We start from the raw sequence: 22,523 nt of genomic DNA, 5'->3' as shown, positions 1-22,523 counted from the left end.
TTTGCCAGGCAGGTCTGTGCCAGTGCTGTGCAAGTTTTTTTCACAGCATTTGGCTGAATCTAGCAAAGCTAATCCTTTTTGGCCTATTGCAGAGTGTGTTAGTCAGTGGAGTAGCCTATCTGTGTTGCAAGATATACCACCTGTGTATAGAATACCAATTTTTTTACTGCACCTAGTGAAGTAAAATCTTTTGGGCATAGCATCATTCTATTAGTCCATCTATACTGACCTCCATCAGGTTGCAAATTGAATATAATTTTTTTCTGCATCTAGCTCTGAAAAAATATTTGGGCTTCTAGCAGTGTGTGGGACTTGTTCTATTAGTCCATCTATACTGACCTCCATCAGGTTGCAAATTAAAAATAATTTTTTGTCTGCATCTAGCTCTGAAAAAATATTTGGCCTTCTAGCAGTGTGTGGGACTATCTCTATTAGTCCATCTATACTGACCTCCATCAGGTTGCAAATTCAAAATAATTTTTTGTCTGCATCTAGCTCTGAAAAAATATTTGGCCTTCTAGCAGTGTTTGGGACTTTCTCTATCAGTCCATCTATACTGACCTCCATCAGGCTGCAAATTAAAAATAATTTTTATCTGCATCTACCTCTGAAAAAATATTTGGCCTTCTAGCAGTGTGTGGGACTTTCTCTATTAGTCCATCTATACTGACCTCCATCAGGTTGCAAACTGAATATATTTTTTTTCTGCATCTACCTCTGAAAAAATATTGGGCTTCTGGCTGTGTGTGGGACTTGTTCTATTAATCCATCTATACAGACCTCCATCAGGTTGCAAACTGAATATAATTTTTTTCTGCATCTACCTCTGAAAAAATATTTGGGCTTCTAGCTGTGTGTGGGACTTGTTCTATTAGTCCATCTATACTGACCTCCATCAGGTTGCAAGCTGAATATAATTTTTTTCTGCATCTAGCTCTGAAAAAATATTTGGCCTTCTAGCAGTGTGTGGGACTTTCTCTATTAGTCCATCTATACTGACCTCCATCAGGTTGCAAATTCAAAATAATTTTTATCTGCATCTACCTCTGAAAAAATATTTGGCTTCTAGCTGTGTGTAGGACTTGTTCTATTAGTCCATCTATACTGACCTCCATCAGGTTGCAAACTGAATACAATTTTTTTCTGCATCTACCTCTGAAAAAATATTTGGGCTTCTAGCTGTGTGTGGGACTTGTTCTATTAGTCCATCTATACGGACCTCCATCAGGTTGCAAATTGAATATAATTTTTTTCTGCATCTAACCCAGCCAATAGTTTTGGCCTAATACCACAGTTTGGCCACTCAGCTCTGCTCGGTTCCCATCCATTGTTTTTTTGAGCAAACAACTCCAGAGTTGTGAATTAGTTAACCACCAAAATGAGTGGAAAAAGGCCTGCTCCTGGTGGAAAGGGGAATAGGCGTGTTGGGAAGGGGAAAAAAGGTTGTGTCCGTGGGGTAGGTGTTAAAGCAACAGTAACATCTGCAGAAGAAAGACCATCTTCCAGCCAAACTAAAATGTCTACTTCTTTTAGCGGACAATGTGATAACATCCCTTTCTTACGGCCACGCCAATCGCTACAAATTCCAGATGAGGCACAAAAACAGCAGGTGCTTCAACGGATATCAAGTGCTCCTTTAAGTGGGCTCTCCTCCACATCAACTTCAACATCACAAATACTCCAGTCCTCAAAGGTGTCACCCCAATCGCACTTGCTTCCTCACAGCTCCCAAATCTCCAGCTGCCCGTCTGAGTATGAGGTAGAACAGATGGTTGAGTCTGCAGAGCTGTTTACTCATACTATAGCCTGGGAATCAGAGGTCGACTACAGCGCTTCTGTGAATCCAGACGAGGAAATGATCTGCACTGATGCCCAGAATCTTTATGAGTCGGATCCAGGACCAGACGCAGAAGGTTCTGACCATAATGTAGACCCTCATTCCCAAACTGTAACTCCTGTTGGTGGAGACAATGAGGAAGACGATGATGAGACTCAAATACCTGATTGGAGCGACAACTTTAGTTTTTTGTCAGGGCAGGAACAGGTTGGCTCTGAGGACGACGGGTGTGATAACGCACAGGGTGATGATGATGAGGTTGGAGATCCCACTTACTGTCAACCCACAGTCAGCCAAGAGATGAGGTCAGCAGAGGAGGTGGAGGAAGATGCTAGTGACGACGAGGTCAGGTTGCGCCTTCCTGGACAGAGACGTAGTACTGGAAGCACGTCAACTACTGCATCCTCAAACACAACTCTGCCTCTCACCACAAGTCGTGGTGGCTCTTCAGGTCGCATGGGTGCTAAGCCTTGCATAGCCTGGGCATTTTTTCAGATCGATAAAGATGACCCAACTCGTGTTATCTGTAACATTTGTCAGCAAAAGCTAAGTAGAGGCCAAAAAATACATAGTTTGAGTACTTCATGCATGAACCGGCACATGGACATGAAGCATAAGTTGCAGTGGGAAGCTCAGTGTGCTACAATGCGGCCTAGCCGGCCGGGCCAACCACCGTCTGCCATATCTTGTGCATCCGCGGCCTCTTCATCCTCTGTGACTGGGGGGACAGCGTTCACACCTGTTTTGGGGCGCAGACCTGCCACCTCTTTACCCGCAACAGCCAGCGTGATTGGCAGGTCATCATTTTCTTTGGAGGTGGTAACACCAGCTGGTGTTGAGCACTGTCCGACATCGATAGCACCACCTTTGGATCAAGGCAACCTAACATGTCCGCCTGCATCTTCCTCACAGACCGGCAGTTTGCCGGGGACACCCTTATCAACCCCGTCTAAGCACAATAGCCAGCCCTCGGTCCCTCAGATGTGGACAAGTAAAAGACCATTTCCTCCTAGCCATGAGAAAGCTAAGAGGTTGAATTTCACCATCTGCAAGCTCTTGGCTACAGAAATGCTGCCTTTCCGCCTGGTGGACACAGAGGATTTTCGAGACCTTATGTCCGTCGCAGTGCCCCAGTACCAGATGCCCAGTCGGCACTACTTCTCAAAGAAAGGTGTGCCTGCGCTCCACCAGCATGTCGCACACAACATCACCGCTTCTTTGAGAAACTCTGTGTGTGACAGGGTGCATTTCACCACAGACACTTGGATGAGTAGGCATGGACAGGGGCGTTACATGTCGCTGACTGGGCACTGGGTAACTATGGTGACAGCAGGACAAGGGGCTGCTGTCCAAGTCTTGCCGTCCCCACGAGTTGTGCGTCAGTCCTCTTTATCTCAAAGTTCCTCCACTGCTTCTGCCTCCTCAACCTCCTCTCGGTCTTCCACCTGCACCCAAAGCCTGTCTGGTCATGCCACAAGCTTTCTAACTGCGCAGAAGGGATCCTGCACACCTCCTTACTATGCTGGCAGTAGGGCTCAACGTCATCAGGCGGTTTTTACTTTGAAATGTCTGGGAAATGTGAGTCACACAGCTGAGGAGTTGTGGTCAGCTCTGGAGAACCAATTTCATGAATGGTTGTCTCCACTGGACCTGAAACCAGGGAAGGCCGTGTGCGACAATGCTGCAAACCTGGGTGCGGCCCTTCGCCGGGGCAATGTCACACACGTGCCTTGTATGGGTCACGTGTTGAACCTGGTTGTCCAGCAATTTTTAGCCCACTATCCCAGACTAGATGGCCTTCTGCAGAGGGCACGGTCGCTGTGTGCTCACTTCCGCCGTTCGCATCCCGCAGCTCAGCGACTTACATCTCTACAGAAGTCGTTGGGCCTGCCACTTCACCGGCTAAAATGCGATGTGCCTACCCGGTGGAATTCAACTCTGCACATGTTGCAGCGACTGTGGCAGCACCGACAAGCCCTGGTGCAATACGTTCTGACGTATAGCCTGGGCAAACGAGATCCAGAGGTGGGGCAAATCACGCTGGAGGAGTGGTCTCAGATCAGGGACCTATGCACCCTTCTGCACAGTTTTGAAATGGCGACGAAGATGTTTAGTGCTGACGATGCCATTATCAGTATTACTATTCCGGTGATTTACATGCTGGAGCACATGTTAAACAGAATTCGGAGTCAGGTGGTGGCACAAGAGGAGGTGGAGGAAGTAGAGGAGGAGGAGTTGTATGCGGAAGGGCTAACATCTGCAAGGTCCAGACGGTCGGCAGCACCAAGGCGGCAGGCATGTGAGGGTGGGGGAGATGGTTTTACCAGGGCGCATGGTAGCAGCCAAACTAGTGAAGAAGGTGCAGGAGCCCAGGAAGAAGTGGAGGACGAACTGATGGAAGATTCATCAGATGAGGGAGACCTTGATCACATTTCTGTTGTGCGAGGTTGGGGGGAGAGGACAGAGGAAGGAAGCATGATTGTTACCTCGCCACCAACACAACAGGGACTTGGTGCTCCTGGATGCGCAACACACATGAGTGCCTTCTTGCTGCACTACCTGCAACATGACCCTCGAATTGTGAGAATTAGAAATAATCCTGACTACTGGGTTGCCACACTGTTAGATCCCTGGTACAAAAGTAAATTTGCAGAAATTATTCCTGCCATAGAAAGGGATGCACGCATGCAGGAGTATCAGCAGAGACTGTTGCAGAATCTTACATGTGCTTTTCCACAAAACACCAGTGGTGCACGTAGTGAATCTCACAGTTCCAACTTGCCAACCGTGGGACCGTCAAGTGTTCAGCACTCAAACCGTTACAGAACCACAGTATCTGCTGGTAACATCAATTTTGCGGAATCATTTCACCACTCTTTTAGCCCATCCTTTGCAAGGCCACAGGAGACAAGAAGTCTGACACATAGTCAACGCCTAGAGACGATGGTACAGGAGTATCTCCAAGTAAACATTGAAGCCATGACTGTGTCACTGGACCCTTGCTCTTTTTGGGCTTCCAATCTGGATAAATGGCCGGAGCTAGCCACTTACGCCTTGGAGATCTTGTCATGCCCCGCAGCCAGCGTTCTGTCTGAACGTGTGTTCAGCGCTGCTGGTGGTGTGCTGACAGATAAGCGCACGCGGCTCTCCACTGATAATGTAGACAGACTCACGTTCATAAAGATGAACAAATCATGGATCCGAAACGACTTTTCTACCCCTGTGTCATCCTGGGGAGAGTAAAAGCTTGATGATTGGTTAAAATCACCCTACCAACCGTTTTAAGCTTTCAAATTACTAATCATGTTTATCTGTATCTTGGCTGGAAAATAATTTGGGCTTTGTAGCAGTGTGCAGCACTGATTCTATTAGGCCATCTATAATAAGCTCCACCAGATTTAAAATTACTAATCATGTTTATCTGTATCTTGACTGGAAAATAATTTGGGCTTTGTAGCAGTGTGCAGCACTGATCCTATTAGGCCATCTATACTAAGCTCCACCAGATTTAAAATTAATAATAATTTTTAGCTGCATCTAGCCCGGAAAATAATTTTGGGGCTCCGAGATGCGCAAGACACATAAGTGCCTTCTTGCTGCACTACCTGCAACATCACCCTCATATTGTCAGAATTCGAAGTAATCATGACTACTGGGTTGCCACACTCTTAGATCCCCCAAACTTTTCGATCAACCTTTTCATTTTAATAAAGACCAAAAAAATGGTCATTTTTGAAATTATAAGCATTAGCAGGTTATTAGAAACTGAAATCAAACAGTTTTCAACTCAAAACTTTATTCTAGGTGATGTTACATTTTCACATAGGACCCCTTGTTCGAAAGGAGCTTCTGAACTCTCTCGTCCATTGAATTTGTCAGGTTTTGGATGGTTTCTGCTTCAATTGTTTTGCATGAGGACAGAATACCCTCCCAGAGCTGTTGCTTAGATGTGAACTGCCTCCCGCCATCATAGACACTCCTTTTGATGATGCTCCAGAGGTTCTGAATGGGGTAGAGGTCAGGGGAGCATGGGGGTCACACCATAAGTTTGTCCCCTTTTATGCCCATATCAGCCAGAGATGCAGATGTCTTATGTGCAGCATGAGATGGTGCATTATCATGCAAAAAAATGATCTTGCTGTGAAATACACGGTTCTTCTTCTTGAACCATGGCAGGAAGTGCTGTTTGAGAAAATCCACATACATTATGGAGTTCATCTTTAGCGCCTTCAGGGATCCTAAAGGGGCCGACAATCTCTCTCCCCATGATTCCAGCCCAAAACATTACTCCACCTCCTCCTTGTTGGCGCTGTAGCCGTGTTTGCGTGGGGTGTCCATCAACCAGCCATCCTCCACTCCATCCATCTGGACCATCGAGCGCTGCACGGCACTCATCCGTGAACAAAACAGTTTTGAAATCAGTCTTCATGTAATGTTTGGCCCACTGGAGCCGTTTCTGCTTGTGTGAAGTGGATAGAGGAGGTCGACAGGATGGCGTATGCACAGCTGCAAACCTCTGAAGGACCCTGCATCTTGTTGTTCGGGGGACGTTGGAGGCACCAGCAGCTTCAAAAACTTGTCTGCTGCTATGACAAGGCTTTTTTGCCGCTGCTCTTTTAACCTGACGTAATTGCCTGTAGGAAAGAGTCCTCAATTTGCCCTTATCAGCACGCACACGTGTGTACTGTGAATCAGCTACATACTTCTTGATTGCCAAGACACTTCATCCTGATCATCGCACAATGTTGATTGTAGTCATGCCTTGACCTAAACACTCCACAATTTGTTGCTTCTCAGCAGCCGACACATCCTTTTTCTTTCCCATTTTGGCAGAAAATGTAGGCTGCTTAATAATGTGAGACAGTCTTCTTAAGTAGTCTTTTTTTTCATTGGACACACCTGCCAAACTAATTAGCACAGGTGTCTGCAATTGCTTACAGTGATATAAAGAGCCCTGACACACATCATCATCAATGAGTTTAACTGACAAACAAACAAATTCTTCCCTTATCACTCCTAAACACTTTTTGCATAATAATTTGGAACACAGTGTACATGTGTTTTTCCACAAAACACCAGTGGTTCACGTAGTGAATCTTACAGTTCTAACTTGCCAACCGTGGTCTGTATGGAGTTGTTCAATAAAGGGCCCAAAATTAAGATAACATAGATGGGAGAGGTCTCTATGAATAGGAATTCCTAAGTATTTGATACCCTGTGAGGGCCAGGCAAAAGGAAAGTTGGACTGGATGGAATCCTATATGGATTTGGGGAGGGAGACATCGAGGGCCTCAGACTTCGCTGCATTGATTTTAAAATTTGACCATGTAACAAAGTGATCTATTTCAGCCATAACAGCATGGATGGATATATGTGATTGAGTGATATATACTAGGACAACATCAGCAAATAGAGAGCACTTGTACTCGGTGCCTCCCACCTCAATCCACCTAATATTGGGGTTATGGCGAATTGATGCTCCGTCACTAGGATGTATAAGAGAGGGGACAGAGGACATCCCTGCCTTGTCCCATTGGTGATTGTGAAAGGTGATGAAAATGTTCTGATGCACCCCCTGGGCCTTGGGACACCCGGAGCCGGACCCTTTTTGGTGGATGCTGGTGGTTGTAGTCTTCGTGGCGGCGACCCGGTTCCGTGGCTCAGGGTGGTCAAACCAGTGGCGGAACTATTTATGTGGTTTTGATGTTTAAATGTCCGACTACGCCACCCGTGGATTGCGGTCAGAGTGAACCGCCGCTGCAGGGCAGACCGCTGAGGCTGGTGTTGTGGGTGCAGCAGAGCGTAGCATAACTCCCCACGGGAGGAGTATAGCCTCAGGGCAGTGTATGCGGAGGATGGGGGTGATGGTGCAGGGCAGCAGCAGTAACGACACAGAGTCAGTGATGCAGTCCAGGGCCTTTACTCACAGTTCTTATTATCCAGACCACGTCTGCAGGTAACGGCTGCCCACGTCGTACTGTGCTCACCAGGTGAGGGGCTCAGACAACTCCCAGATAACTTTGGAGCGCTTCACAGGACCCCCTTTGTGTGTCCTTTGTCTGGCCTTTCTTACCAACCCTTCTGTCCGGCTGCCTCGGGCCTCCTCTTGGTAAACTTGGCGCCAGTTTCCCTGACCCTATGTGCTGCCCTCCTAGCGGGTGTAGCGAGGGGCTGCGCCACATAAAATGTCACAGCCTCCGGTTTCTAGCTGAGGGTCGTTTCCTGCCTCCACTAGTTTCGGGGACCGGTCTCCCCCTTTGGCCTGACCCCTCCACGCAGGTGGATTCGGGCGTGCGGTGGCGACTCGCCCGTCCGCACCCCTGGGATCCCTTCGTTCCTCGCTCCTGGAGCCTTCTCCGCTCCTCTTCCTTCCTTCTCCCTCTTCCAGGCCTGGGCCTCTGTTACTAGGCCCGCCTCCGGAGCAGAGCTCATGCAGAGCCCCTGCTCCCTGCCACTTCTGCTCAGACTTCTCTGCACTGAACTAAGATGGTGCCCACCTTTTATACTCCCTTCTCAATGCACCCAGGAACTTCTTCCTCCCTGCTCCTGCACTACAGGGTTCCCCTTCCTCAGTGTTCCCTCCCCCCACTCCAGCCAGGGACAGGGACTGTCGTGCCCATCTCAGGGGCATATTGGTTGCCCTGCCCCACGGCAATGTGGTGTAATGCATGCAGGTGTCGGGTCCTGATCCACACTCCATCCTTACCTGAGAGTGAGATATCACACCTCAGGGTGAGGTGCAATACCTCTGTAGCAACCGAGCCCTCAGGGTGCTACAGTTCCATTTATCTTCAGCCTAGGTGACGTATTGTGATACAGGGCCGTGATTTTGGCTATAAAAGGGTCCCCTAGACCCCTACCCCAAGCTTTTTAAGAGAATCATATATGGCGTGCCAGGAGACTCTATGGAATGCTTTCTCAGCATCCAACGAGAGTATCTAATTACAAATTTTTAACTGCATCTAGCCCAGGAAATACTTTGTGCCTAGTAGCAGTGTCTGCTAGTCAGCGGATTATCCCGGCTGTTAAGCAAGCTACACCACCTGTAGTTTGGACACTTAATTTTTTCAAAGGAAATGCTTCGGGACCACGGGATACTCAGTGAAGAGCATCAGGAGGCACCCCAAGGCATAGGGGCTGGGACTGGCAGTAGGATGCCTTGCGTTGGACAGCCGAGCTCGATCCTTATAAAAGCTTTTTAACTGCAGCAGCTTTAGTGGACGCTACTGGAGCTGGAATTACGCGGCTGCTGGCATGAGACTTGCCCTCCAATAGATCCTTGTAAATGGATTTAAAGTGTATTCATTCAAATTAGAGAGACAATTTAAATTAAAAAGCTTAGAGCTGCCTCCACCAGAGGGGGGCTCGCTCGACCCACCAGCGGACAGGCACCAGTATTGGGAGAGGGGGGCTGGCCGTCAGGGTTCACCGCGGCTCTGGCACAAACCCGGCGACACGGAGGTGGCACGGGCATTGTCCCTACTAAATACACACAATCAGCAAAAGCTGAAATCAATGTGCCAATCTTAAGGTTTCCAGCTTATGTGAATTATTCTAGGGATCTGGAACAAGTTTACCTAAACACAGTGTCAGTCTAGTGAGGGCGGTCTATGGGGACCCCCTGAGATGGCACACTGAGTACAATCCTATCAATATTAACAATAACAATGCATGAAACTATACCAATTGCTCTTATACCCCTATTACAAGGATACCCGGGTATCTTAAAGTTACGGTACCATTAACCTCAGATGTAGTCTATCACAGGCCTGTGAATCGCGGTGGCTGCAGCTAGTCCCAGAAAACTTTGGCGCCAAAACAAAAGCAACATTCACAAAAACAGCAAAGGTTCCTTGTCTTGTCGGCCGATGCCGAGCCCACACGCCGGGGACTTTAGTCCTGTAGCCTCAGGTTAAGGTCTGGGAAGATCTCTTCACAAGGCTTGTCAGTATCCTCTCATTGTGGATGGCACCGGACCCCTTCTCTCCTCTCGCAGTCACTCACTCTTTTCCAGACCACCGACCACGTGCTCCGTCACAAAGATGGATTCCTAAGTCTCTTTCCCTCTCACACGACACTTGGCTCCTTCAGCACAAAGTCTCTAGTCCACTCAGCATGGACTTCCACAAAACTCCACAGAGCCACACAGCTTTCCCCAGCTCAGCACTTGTTCTTAATCAGGGACAGGGGTTCACAAACTCCACAGGGAAGTGTGTAGAGACAGCATCTTGTTGCAGCTCAGTTCTCACAGACTTCCTGTCTCGCATCTCACACAGCAGACACTCTCAAAATGCACAGGGTCTCCAGCTCTGCCCCTGCTCTGAGCTCAGCCTGGCAAAAGTCACAGGGTCCTAATGCTCTCCTGCTGCTATCACAGTTCACACTCTCACATGCCACCCCACTAGAGATTGGGATCCTCGACACTCAAAGTCGTCTTGTGCATAGCGCTGTGGAGGTATACCCACCGTAGCTCGAGTACTTCTCCTGGGACCCACCCCAACAGGCTCGGCTCCCGAGGGGGCAGAAATCTCTTCAACGGGAGCCAATGAGGCTGCTCCCTCCTGAGGTGTGGCGCCCTGTGCCACATCATACGGATCAGGTAACTGTCCTGATTCCCCATTCTGTGAAGGACATACCGCATTCTCCATACTCTCTCCACATGGGGACAAATTGATCGCAGGGGGAAAGTAAGCAGGCACAGAGGCAGACCCACCATCAAATTCAAGAGCATTAGGGATGCCCACCCCTTGGGACACGGCCTGTGGTTCCGTGGAAACGGGGACGGCATCTTTAATCCAGCACCGTTGTAGCATGTTACGATGAAGATTACGGGTTGGTCCCCCTGTCCCCACTGGCTCGACCTCGTAGACTGGAATCTCAGGGCTCACCCATTTTTTTAAAGGGTACAAAGTCGCCTCCCACCGTTCACTCAGCTTTCCAAACCGTCGTTTGATTCTCACCAACACTCTATCCCCCGGGGAAAAAGGCTCGGTTTGCACGGGACGCATGTCCCTATGGGTCACCTGACTGAGTCGATCACCCACCACCTGATACACCACCCTCAATCGTCTCCGGTGTTCCCGAACCCATTCTGATGCTGTCCGAGGTATTGGAGGAGGGATCTGGCATGCGCAAATCCTCAATGTCTTGCCCTGGCCTCCCGAACATCAACATGTGTGGTGAGTAGCCAGTAGTGCTGTGCACTCTATTATTGTAGGCCCACATCAATTCAGGGAGATACTCAGGCCAGCGTACCTGTTGTTTACCCTCTAACGTCCTCAACATTTGCAACAGAGTCCGATTAAAGCGCTGTTACCTTGGGGATGGTAAGGTGTCGTTCTCGACTGTGCGACACCATACAGCTGGTACAGCTCCTTCATCAATGCCCCCTGAAAACATGCTCCCTGATCCGAGTGTATTCTTTGCGGACACCCAAACACCTGGATGAAATGTCAACACACGGCTTCAGCCGCCGACTCCGCCGTCTGATCTCTTGTCAGCCGTGCTACAGCATACTTGGTGAAGTGGTCTGTCATTACCAAGCAATAGGAATACCCAGACGTTGAGTATCCTATCAAGACATAGTCAAGCATGAGCAGCTCTAAAGGAGCGGAAGTCTTAATAGATTGCGTGGGCGCCCGCTGCTCAGGGCACTAACTGAGCCCACAGACCCGACACTGCCGACACGCCTCTGTCACCATCTCCCCCAATTCAGGACAATAGAGGACTCACTGTAGCCACTGGAGTGTCTTTTCACTCCCAAAGTGGGCCCCCTTCTCATGCGCCTCGCGAGCGACCACCGGACCCATCCCCGTAGGGATTACTAGCTGGTAGCGGTGCTGCAGCTCAGATGGCAGGTACACCTTACGGTACAAGAGGCCCTGTTCCACACACAACTTATCCCACTGTCGCAGTAGTTTCATTCCTTCCACGGACAGCCGGGCCTTTTCCTCTGCACGCGGCCAGACCCCTTTTTGTACCCAATTGCGCTCTAATGCAATGTCAGGGCAATCGTTCTGGTCCTTCGCCCAATCCGAGGGTGTATTTCCCAGAACACACGGCATCCCTGACGCCACCCCACTTGAATGTACCACACTTCGGAAGATAGGTACCTGCCCCAAGTCAGGGGTTTCAGGGTCCTCAAGCTGGTCATCAACATTTTCCCCCGAGGACCCAAGGGGCATCCTTGAGAGTGCATCTCCGTTTTCCCGCCCAGAGCGAAACTTAATTCGATAGTTAAACTTAGCAAGGCGAGCGACCCACCGCTGCTCCAACGCTCCCAGCTTTGCATTTTCTAGGTGAGCCAGAGGATTATTATCAGTCATGACTAGTACCTCAGCTCCCGTTTAATACTCGGCAAAGCATTCTGTCATCGCCCACACCAGCGCCAGTAGCTGTAGGCGAAACAAGCTGTAGTTAGCTGGCTGGCGTTCAGTGTCTCTTAAAGACCTGCTGCCTTATGCGATTACTCGCTCCTGACCATCCTGCACTTGTGCTAGTACCGCCCCCAGCCCATGCAGACTGCCATTGGTGTATAACAGGAAAGGGGAATCAAACCGGGCATACGCTAACAACGGAGCACTCGTTAGGGCGACCTTCACCTCCTCAAATGCCTTTTGCTACTGGGGTCCCCAAAGGATGGGGCGATTTTGGGGGCCTTGTGCCATCCCTCTTAAGAGCTCATTCAGGGCACTCACTACTTGTGAAAACTTAGGTACAAATCGCCGATAGTACCCCGGTAAACCTAAGAAGGCCCGAACATCTCGCAGGGTACGGGGGGGTGGCCACTCCTGCACAACCATGACCTTACTGGTCGCGGGCAGAACCCCGTCCGGAGTCACCACGTGACCTAAATACTCAATCTGACTCTGTAACAATTGGCATTTCTTTGACTTTATTTTTAGACCATAACAATTGAGCCGCCGGAGAACTTGCCGTAACTTCTCAAGATGGTCTTCAAATGAAGTCCCGAACACCACAATGTCATCTAGGTATATCAGGACTGATTCAAAATTCAGATCGCCTAAGCAATGTTCCATCAGGCGTTGAAAAGTTCCCGGGGCGTTAGTGAGCCCAAAGGGCATCCGGTTGAATTCTTAGAGCCCCATTGGTAGGACAAACGCCGTCTTCGCCCGATCTTTTCCGGCCATTGGTAACGGCCAATAGCCACTTGCTAAATCCATCGTCGAGAAATATTTGGCCCGACCCAATGCCGACAGAGACTCTTCTATGCGAGGTAATGGATATGCGTCCCTCACCGTGTGAGCATTCAATTTGCTATAGTCCTCACAAAACCAAAGGGTCCCATCCTTCTTCCGCACCAAGACCACAGAGGCTCTGGCTCTCTCGGATCACTTGGTTGTCATGCATACTGGCCACCATGCGCTTCACCTCTTGATAGAGCGTTGGGGGAATTTGACAATAACGTTACCTAATAGGAGGAGTATCCCCCGTGGGAATCTCATGGTCAATCGTCCGGGAACAGCCGAAATCCTCCGCATGTTGCGAAAAGGTCTCTTGATGTTCCCACAAGACCTTCTCCAGCTGCTCCAATTGCACGGGGGTCAGTTCCTCCCGATCCAATCCCATTTGGTCCATGATCACACGACCATTCCATTCTTCGGTAGGAGGTTCGGTCCGGCCTACTTCGACCGCGAATGTCCATGAGGACTGTTTATCTGGGCGAAGTTCAAACACTATCTTATCAGACACCTTCCTTGCTGGCACGAACAGTTCAGCCAGAATGGTCCCAGCAGGAATTGTAACAGCCTCATCTAAAAAGTTTATACATCTGACTGGCACCCGTCCATTCTTCACAATCGCCAGAGATGGGGCCACATGGGCCTTGGCGAACGAGGACTTCTCTGGGGCTGGCTCGATGAGTACTTCAAGCCCATTTAGTCTCTGCACAGCCCCCACTGGTAGCATTAAGAGTTCTTCATGCCGGGGTGCTAGCGAGATCGTGGTCCGCGATGGCACTCGGACCAGGCCCAAATGACCCCCAGGGACCGCACTCTTCAGGAGATCGCAACTCAGCACTAGACGGTGTAACATTCTCTGGGTGGGTCGATGGTGGGTAGCACGCGCCCTGTATCGGGGTCCCTCACTGGCATAGATCTGATGATTTAAATCTCGCAGAACGTTCATTCCGAGCGTCACCTCCATCCCTCTTCTAGGAGGGTGGTCCACCAGCCCTATCCCTTTCTGACCCAGCTCTTGACCAAGCATTTTCAGTTGCATCCACACGAGCCCCTTCACCGTCAGTTGGCCATTTTTAGCGGCTGTAAGCCTTATCACTCGGCCGTCCTCGGGAACCACGAGTTGACTGAAGTGCCTCTCATACACCTCTTAGGGCATTATGGTACATTCAGATCCTGTGTCAACCAAGCATCTCATCTTCCGCCCTTCAAACTCTACTTCCAGCACTGGACTGCATGCGAACAAATCTTGTTCTTCCCATCGAGGGCTTTGTGGGGGGTGGGCCGCTGCTGCTCACCCTCTCATGGCAGCGGCTGGGAGTTTAACATCGGCGAAGGAGGCTCCGGGGCTGCAGACATCCGGCAGTACCGGGAGATGTGTCCCCGACGCCCACACCTCCAGCAAGTGACTGCTCCTCATGGACGAGAACTTGGATCATTCGAGGAGGGCGACCTGGCAGACTGTGGAACCACCATTCCAGAGGACGGGGCGGGTGGCCCTTCCGTAGGAGTAGGGACCGGCCCAGCTCTGAGTTTAGACACCTCCATCTTTAGCTCCTTCAGTTCGGCACGCAGAGCCTGTACAAAGTTTACCAGTCCTCCCCCTCCTGAAACTGGCGCCGGAACTCCCTCAAGCTATGCACTGTCAACTGCCCCCACGGCCACCAGAGTAGACTCCTCCTCCCTTTCCACCGTGGCCCGATAAATCTGCCAGAAGGATAATTCCGGGGTAGCTCGGGACATCTCCATCAGTTTGTCTCGAAGGAGTCTATTGGCTAACCCCGTTATGAATTGATCCCGGAGCAAGCGGTCTACCTCTCGGAATGCCCCCATGCCCCGTGGGTCTAGTCGCTGCACCTCATTCAACGTTTCCTGTAAAGTGTTCGAGTACTGCATCAAAGTCTCACATTCCCTTTGGGGCCGATTGAAAAACAAGGAACGAAGCTGGGCCACACGAGCCCGGCCTCCTGAACTCCCTTCTAACAGCTCCAAGATTTTCTCTAACGTGCTCCTCTCTGACTCTGGACGTACCATCACCATTCGCCTAGCGTCGCCCTCTAGTGCATTAAATGCCAACTCTGCTCGAAATGCAGGGGGCCAGATTACACATCCGCAGAACACTCCGGACCCTCTCAGCCCAATCCTGCAACGGCATGTTACGCCCGTCGTATTTCGGCATGTGCTGGAGTAAAGCTCCTACCGGCACATATCCTCCCACAGTCGTCGCGGCTGCCTGGGGTTCCGCTAACAGCGGGGGGCTGCTGGTGCGGCAGAGTTATTTCTTCTCTTGCCTCCGTCCTTGACAAGCACTGGATCCTGCCGACTACGCCAAAAATGTAATGACCGGAGGTCCGAGAGAGATCCAGTGAGTCACGAACTGAGACAGAGACAGAAATAAACAACACTTTCTTTACTAAAATAGGGATAGGACTAAAATTCAGTATTGCATGAATCAGCCTCAGGTTCTACCTGGGACACTGTCCCTACTAAATACACACAATCAGCAAAAGCTGAAATCAATGTGCCAATCTCAAGGTTTCCAGCTTATGTGAATTATTCTAGGGATCTGGAGCAATTTTACCTAAACACAGTGTCAGTCTAGTGAGGGCGGTCCATGGGGACCCCCTGAGATGGCACACTGAGTACAATCCTATCAATATTAACAATAACAATGCATGAAACTATGCCAATTGCTCTTATACCCCTATTACAAGGATACCCGGGTATCTTAAAGTTACGGTACCATTAACCTCAGATGTAGTCTATCACAGGCCTGTGAATCGCGGTGGCTGCAGATAGTCCCAGAAAACTTTGGCACCAAAACAAAAGCAACGTTCACAAAAACAGCAAAGGTTCCTTGTCTTGTCGGCCGATGCCATGCCCACACGCCGGGGACTTTAGTCCTGCTGCCTCAGGTTAAGGTCTGGGAAGATCTCTTCACAAGGCTTGTCAGTATCCTCTCAATGTGGATGGCACCGGACCCCTTCTCTCCTCTCGCAGTCACTCACTCTTTTCCAGACCACCGACCATGTGCTCCGTCACAAAGATGGATTCCTAAGTCTCTTTCCCTCTCACACGACACTTGGCTCCTTTAGCACAAAGTCTCTAGTCCACTCAGCATGGACTTCCACAAAACTCCACAGAGCCACACAGCTTTCCCCAGCTCAGCACTTGTTCTTAAGCAGGGACAGGGTTTCACAAACTCCACAGGGAAGCGTGTAGAGACAGCGTCTTGTTGCAGCTCAGTTCTCACAGACTTCCTGTCTCGCCTCTCACACAGCAGACACTCTCAGAACGCACAGGGTCTCCAGCTCTGCCCCTGCTCTGAGCTCAGCCCGGCAAAAGTCACAGGGTCCTAATGCTCTCCTGCTGCTATCACAGTTCACACTCTCACATCCTGACGGATAGATGCACCCGGCTGTCCCATGAAAGTTTTGACCGCCTAACTTTCATCAAGATGAACAAGTCATGGATCTCAAATGACTTTTGCACCCAAATTGCAGACTGTACAGAGTAGGTGATGTTGTCATTTTTAGTGTGCTACATTGATTTTTAAGAACTGCAGTCTGTGATATGGCTTTTGTGCCTCCTCTTGCTGCAGCTGCAGGTTTTAGACTCTAATTTTTGGAAATGTGGGGAATCCTAATAGGGTCTCCATCTATTGGGTTGGCTGTAGTGGAAGAGGTGCCAGTCTCCATTATATTACTTATGCTCTAGTGAAGTTGATGGCACTTTGGTGGTTTTAGACCCAATTGTTCTCAAATGGGAACAATCCTGATTGGGTCTCCATCTACTGGGTTGGCTGTAGGGAAAGAGGTGTCAGTCCCCATTATACTACTTATACTCTAGTGAAATTGATGGCACTTTGGTGGTTTTAGACCCAATTGTTTTCAAATGGGAACAGTCCTGATTGGGTCTTGATCTACTGGGTTGGCTGTAGGGGAAGAGGTGTCGTTCCTAATTGTACAATTTCTGCTGTACTGAAATTGATGGCACTTTGTTGGTGTCTACCAGTAATTTTTGGAAATGTGGGGATCCCTGATTGGGTCTCCATCTATTGGGTTGGCTGTAGTGGAAGAGGTGTCGATCTCCATTATACAACTTACACTCTAGTGATTTTGATGCCATTTTGGTGGTTTTAGGCCCAATTGTTTTCAAATGACAACAGTCCTGATTGCTTCTCGATCTACTGGGTTGGCTGTAGGGGAAGAGGTGCCGTTCCTAATTGTACAATTTCTACTGTACTGAAATTGATGCCACTTTGTTGGTGTCTGCCAGTAAGTTTTGGAAATGTTGGGAATCCTGATAGGGTATCCATCTACTGGGTTGGCTATAGGGGAAGAAGTGTCGGTCCTAATTATACTATTTCTACTGTACTGAAATTGATGCCACTTCGGTGGTATTAGGCCCTAATTTAGGGAAATGTGAACACTCCTGATTGGGTCTCCATGTGCTGGGTTGGCTACAGTGGAAGAGTTTAGGTCCCCTTTACAATAGTTGTACTCTAGTGAAAATAATTTTTTGGTGCAGGTATTGTTCTCCACACAGGGGTACACAGACCTGATAAACTCAACATGGGTATATAAAGTTGAATGCATCGCAGCTTAAAATTGTTTGGGGCAGATATTCTTCTCCACATAGGGGAAAAAATAAGTTGGGCCCGAGCAGCTTCCCTGCCCTCAACTGTACTGTGCTGTCAAAGCAATAAGAAGAGGAGGGTGACTCTGAGGGCGAGGAATGGGATTTCACATTGGATGATGATGAGGTTGCACATCCAACTTGGTGTGAACCCATAGGCATGAAGATGAGTAGCTCATCTGAGGAGGTGGAGGAGGAAGACAAGGAGGTTACCTTCCGCCCTACAGAGCAGACATAGAGTGATGCAAGCACAAGGAGCACTGCATCCTTAACCATAACCATGGCAGTGAACAGCAACGGTCGCGTGTCTGCAGCTCGTAGGGGCGGTACGGGTTGCCTAACGAATGTTCAGAACAAACATCCCAAAGCACGTTTCACCGAAAAATCAGTCTTCTTCTTCCCACCGGACAAGCAGCCTCTTTATTGTTGGAGATTTGATTGACAGTAAAAGCAGCCAATTAATTTAATTGCACGTCATCTTTGAGACATATACTGCATATTTTAAGCAAAGGAAAATCAAAAATTATTGAACCACAAATTATCGGGTAAATCAATTATAAAATGTTAGAAGTTACAACATTGATTAATTATAAAACCCTACAAAGCACCATTTTGAGTCATACAGGACCAGAGAATAACTCATAACAATAAGATAAAGTCATCATTTTATTAAATAACACACTTACAGTACATAAATAGACAAACATTTTAAAAATTCACCATGCTTATTAGCATTAGCGTATAAGGAAAATTCCTTTTGTATACATAGAGGTATCAGCAAAAGTTCACGACAAGAACAAGAGGACATAAAACGGGAAGCAAAAAACGCCTGAAAATTATTTCAGAGACTCTAATCTGGTGCAACTTATCATACAGAGTTTCTATCAAAGTTCAACATGCAGTCACTATATCTATTGAAATAGATCAAATGATTGGGGCTAATAGTCTCCTATGTAACGGGTCTGGGATGCGGAACCTCTGACCTACTATACAAGGGGGCAGTCCTTGTAAGGGAGCGGGTGGCGACCAGGGAAGACGGGCAGGAGGTCACAGCAGGTGACCGGGACAGTCTCTGAGTGAACGGGCTGGAGGTCACGGCAAGTGACCGGGGCAGTCTCTGGATGAACGGGCTGATGGTCACGGCAAGTGGCCGGGGCAGTCTCTGAATGAACGGGCAGATGGTCACGGCAAGTGACCGGGGCAGTCTCTGGATGAACGGGCAGATGGTCACGGCAAGTGACCGGGGCAGTCTCTGGATGAACGGGCAGATGGTCACGGCAAGTGACCGGGGCAGTCTCTAGGTAAAGGGTTGGTACGACCTGAGGCGGCTGATGATAGACGTGAGCTCCCAGGTGAGCAGGCGAGAGTCTCTGGAAGAACGGGTGGTCACAGCATGTGACGGCGGAGCCTCCAGGAAGACCAACAGACAGGCGGCAGATGAGCGCTCCCAGGTGAGCGGGCAGAAGACTCTGAACAGGCGGGTGGTCACAGCACGTGACGGCAGAGCCTCCAGGTAGGCTAGCGGACAGGCAGCAGATGAGCGCTCCCAGGTGAGCGAGCAGGAGTCACTGGACAGGCAGGTGGTCACAGCACGTGACGGCGGAGCCTCCAGGTAGACTAGCAGGCAGGTAGCAGGTGTGTGCTCCCAGGTGAGCGGGCAAACTGGTCCATAGACAGACTGACAGGAGTTGGAAGGCAGACCGTCGGACCTCGGGCAAGCAGGCAGGTGGCTGATGTGCGCTCCCAGGTGAGCGGGCAGACTGGTCCTTAGACAGACTGACAGGAGTAGTAAGGCAGACCGTCGGACCTCAGACTAGCAGGCAGGTAGCAGATAATCAGGCAGGAATCTGGCAGGTAACTGGCAGGTAACTGGCAACGGGACCTGAGGGCTGAAGCAGAGTAGTAAACAGTGCAACAACATTGCTCGGGCACCTCCATTTTGGAGGAGGTGCCTTATATATGGTGAAGTCCTCCGGCCATTGGCCGGGGACTCCTTAGGACGGCGCGCGCGGCCCCTTTAAGAGGGAGGGAGAGCGCGCGCGCGCCCTAAGCACAGTGGCCGGGAAGGAGCGCGCGCTGCCAGCAGAGCAGGAGGAGGACGCCGGGCACGGAGCAGGGAGGTGAGGGGAACAGCGTCCCTGCCTGGCAGAGGGCAGGGACGCCAGCGCTACAGTACCCCCCCCCCTTTAGGCCCCCCCTTTTTTAGGCCAGACAGAAATTTAGCTAGGATAAGAGGGGCATGGATGTTCTCCCGGGGCTCCCACGTTCTCTCCTCAGGAGCAAACCCCCTCCAATCTACTAGAAAAAAGGTCTTTCCTCTTACCCTTTTGGTGGCAAGAATGTTCTCTACCTCAAACTCGTCCTCAGCAGAAACCGGAGCAGGAGGCGTACCTGTAGACTTGGAAAAAGAGTTAAGTACCACAGGTTTGAGGAGAGATACATGGAAGGAGTTAGGGATCCGTAAGTTGGCCGGGAGTTTTAACTTATAGGCCACCGGGTTGATCTGACTGATGACCTCCAGAGGACCGATGAACCGAGGCCCTAACTTGTAAGAAGGTATCTTGAGTCGGACATATTTAGATGAGAGCCAGACTTTATCTCCAGGACGAAATTGTGGAGGATCCAGGCGTTTTTTGTCAGCGTGTCTTTTCATCCGTTCGGACGACTGAAGGAGTGCGGATCGGGTACTCTCCCAAATGGAGGAAAATTTGCTAACGAGAGATTCCGCAGCCGGGTTGTCCACAGAGGTGGAGACAGGAAAAGGAATCCGAGGATGCTGACCGAAGACTACAAAAAACGGGGATTTGGAGGAGGATTCGCTCTCGTGATTGTTATAGGAGAACTCGGCCCATGGTAGGAGATCCACCCAGTCAGAATGATGGGCATTAACGAATAGTGTTGAGCCACCCCCGTAGTGTTCGAGTTCGGTTCGGTTCGTCGAACACCCGTGTGTTCGCCGAACTGTTTGTCGAACTGTTCGTCGAACACCTTCGAACACCGTTAAAACCAATGGCAGGCAAACAAAAACACATAGAAACACATAGAAAACACCTTCAAAGGTGCCCAAAAGCTGACAAACTGCTCAGAAGACACAACTAACACATGGAAAAGTGACAAGTACATATAGTCATGCGAAAAGAAAAGAGGTGGAGGAGTAAAAGGAGGGGGAGACACAGATATAGGCATGTCATGCCCTTCTAAAATCCAAAAAGTGAGAAGCCGAGACGGCCAGTCCGCTCCTGCCCGTGCCACCTCCGTGTCGCCGGGTTTGTGCCAGAGCCGCGGTGAACCCTGACGGCCAGCCCCCCTCTCCCAATACTGGTGCCTGTCCGCTGGTGGGTCGAGAGAGCCCCCCTGTGGTGGAGGCAGCTCTAAGCTTTTTAATTTAAATTGTCCCTCTAATTTGAATGAATACACTTTAAATCCATTTACAAGGATCTATTGGAGGGCAAGTCTCATGCCAGCAGCCGCGTAATTCCAGCTCCAGTAGCGTCCACTAAAGCTGCTGCAGTTAAAAAGCTTTTATAAGGATCGAGCTCGGCTGTCCACCGCAAGGCATCCTACTGCCAGTCCCAGCCCCTATGCCTTGGGGTGCCTCCTGATGCTCTTCACTGAGTATCCCGTGGTCCCGAAGCATTTCCTTTGAAAAAATTAAGTGTCCAAACTACAGGTGGTGTAGCTTGCTTAACAGCCGGGATAATCCGCTGACTAGCAGACACTGCTACTAGGCACAAAGTATTTCCTGGGCTAGATGCAGTTAAAAATTTGTAAGTAGATACTCTCGTTGGATGCTGAGAAAGCATTCCATAGAGTCTCCTGGCACGCCATATATGATTCTCTTAAAAAGCTTGGGGTAGGGGTCTAGGGGACCCTTTTATAGCCAAAATCACGGCCCTGTATCACAATACGTCACCTAGGCTGAAGATAAATGGAACTGTAGCACCGAGGGCTCGGTTGCTACAGACGTATTGCACCTCACCCAGAGGTGTGATATCTCACTCTCAGATAAGGATGGAGTGTGGATCAGGACCCGACACCTGCATGCATTACACCACATTGCCATGGGGCAGGGCGACCAATATGCCCCTGAGATGGGCACGACAGTCCCTGTCCCTGGCTGGAGTGGGGGGAGGGAACACTAAGGAAGGGGAACCCTGCAGTGCAGGAGCAGGGAGGAAGCAGTTCCTGGGTGCATTGAGAAGGGAGTATAAAAGGTGGGCACCATCTTAGTTCAGTGCAGAGAAGTCTGAGCAGAAGTGGCAGGGAGCAGCGGCTCTGCATGAGCTCTGCTCCGGAGGCGGGCCTAGTAACAGAGGCCCAGGCCTGCAAGAGGGAGAAGGAAGGAAGAGGAGCGGAGAAGGCTCCAGGAACGAGGAATGAAGGGATCCCAGGGGTGCGGACGGGCGAGTCGCCACCGCACGCCCGAATCCACCTGCGTGGAGGGGTCAGGCCAAAGGGGGAGACCGGTCCCCGAACTAGTGGAGGCAGGAAACGACCCTCAGCTAGAAACCGGAGGCTCTGACATTTTATGTGGCGCAGCCCCTTGCTCCACCCGCTAGGAAGGCACCACATAGGGTCAGGGAAACTGGCGCCAAGTTTACCAAGAGGAGGCCCGAGGCAGCCGGACAGAAGTGTTGGTAAGAAAGGCCAGACAAAGGACACACAAAGGGGGTCCTGTGAAGCGCTCCAAAGTTATCTGGGAGTTGTCTGAGCCCCTCACCTGGTGAGCACAGTACGACGTGGGCAGCCGTTACCTGCAGACGTGGTCTGGATAATAAGAACTGTGAGTAAAGGCCCTGGACTGCATCACTGACTCCGTGTCGTTACTGCTGCTGCCCTGCACCATCACC

The 22,523-nt window shown here is 50.0% G+C and overlaps 1 protein-coding gene across 1 annotated transcript in view; it reads left to right on the top strand.

Annotated features, from left to right (window-relative positions):
• LOC141271500 (NXPE family member 1-like) overlaps positions 1-22,523 on the top strand; it is a 182,140-nt gene that overhangs the window by 87,472 nt on the left and 72,145 nt on the right. The window lies entirely within an intron of this gene.

The sequence above is a fragment of the Phyllobates terribilis genome, unplaced genomic scaffold (assembly GCF_046119375.1).
Source record: "Phyllobates terribilis strain yellow unplaced genomic scaffold, ASM4611937v1 Scaffold_5__5_contigs__length_657084704, whole genome shotgun sequence".
Classification (NCBI taxonomy): Eukaryota; Metazoa; Chordata; class Amphibia; order Anura; family Dendrobatidae; genus Phyllobates; species Phyllobates terribilis.
This window is presented reverse-complemented; position numbering and strand designations above follow the sequence as displayed.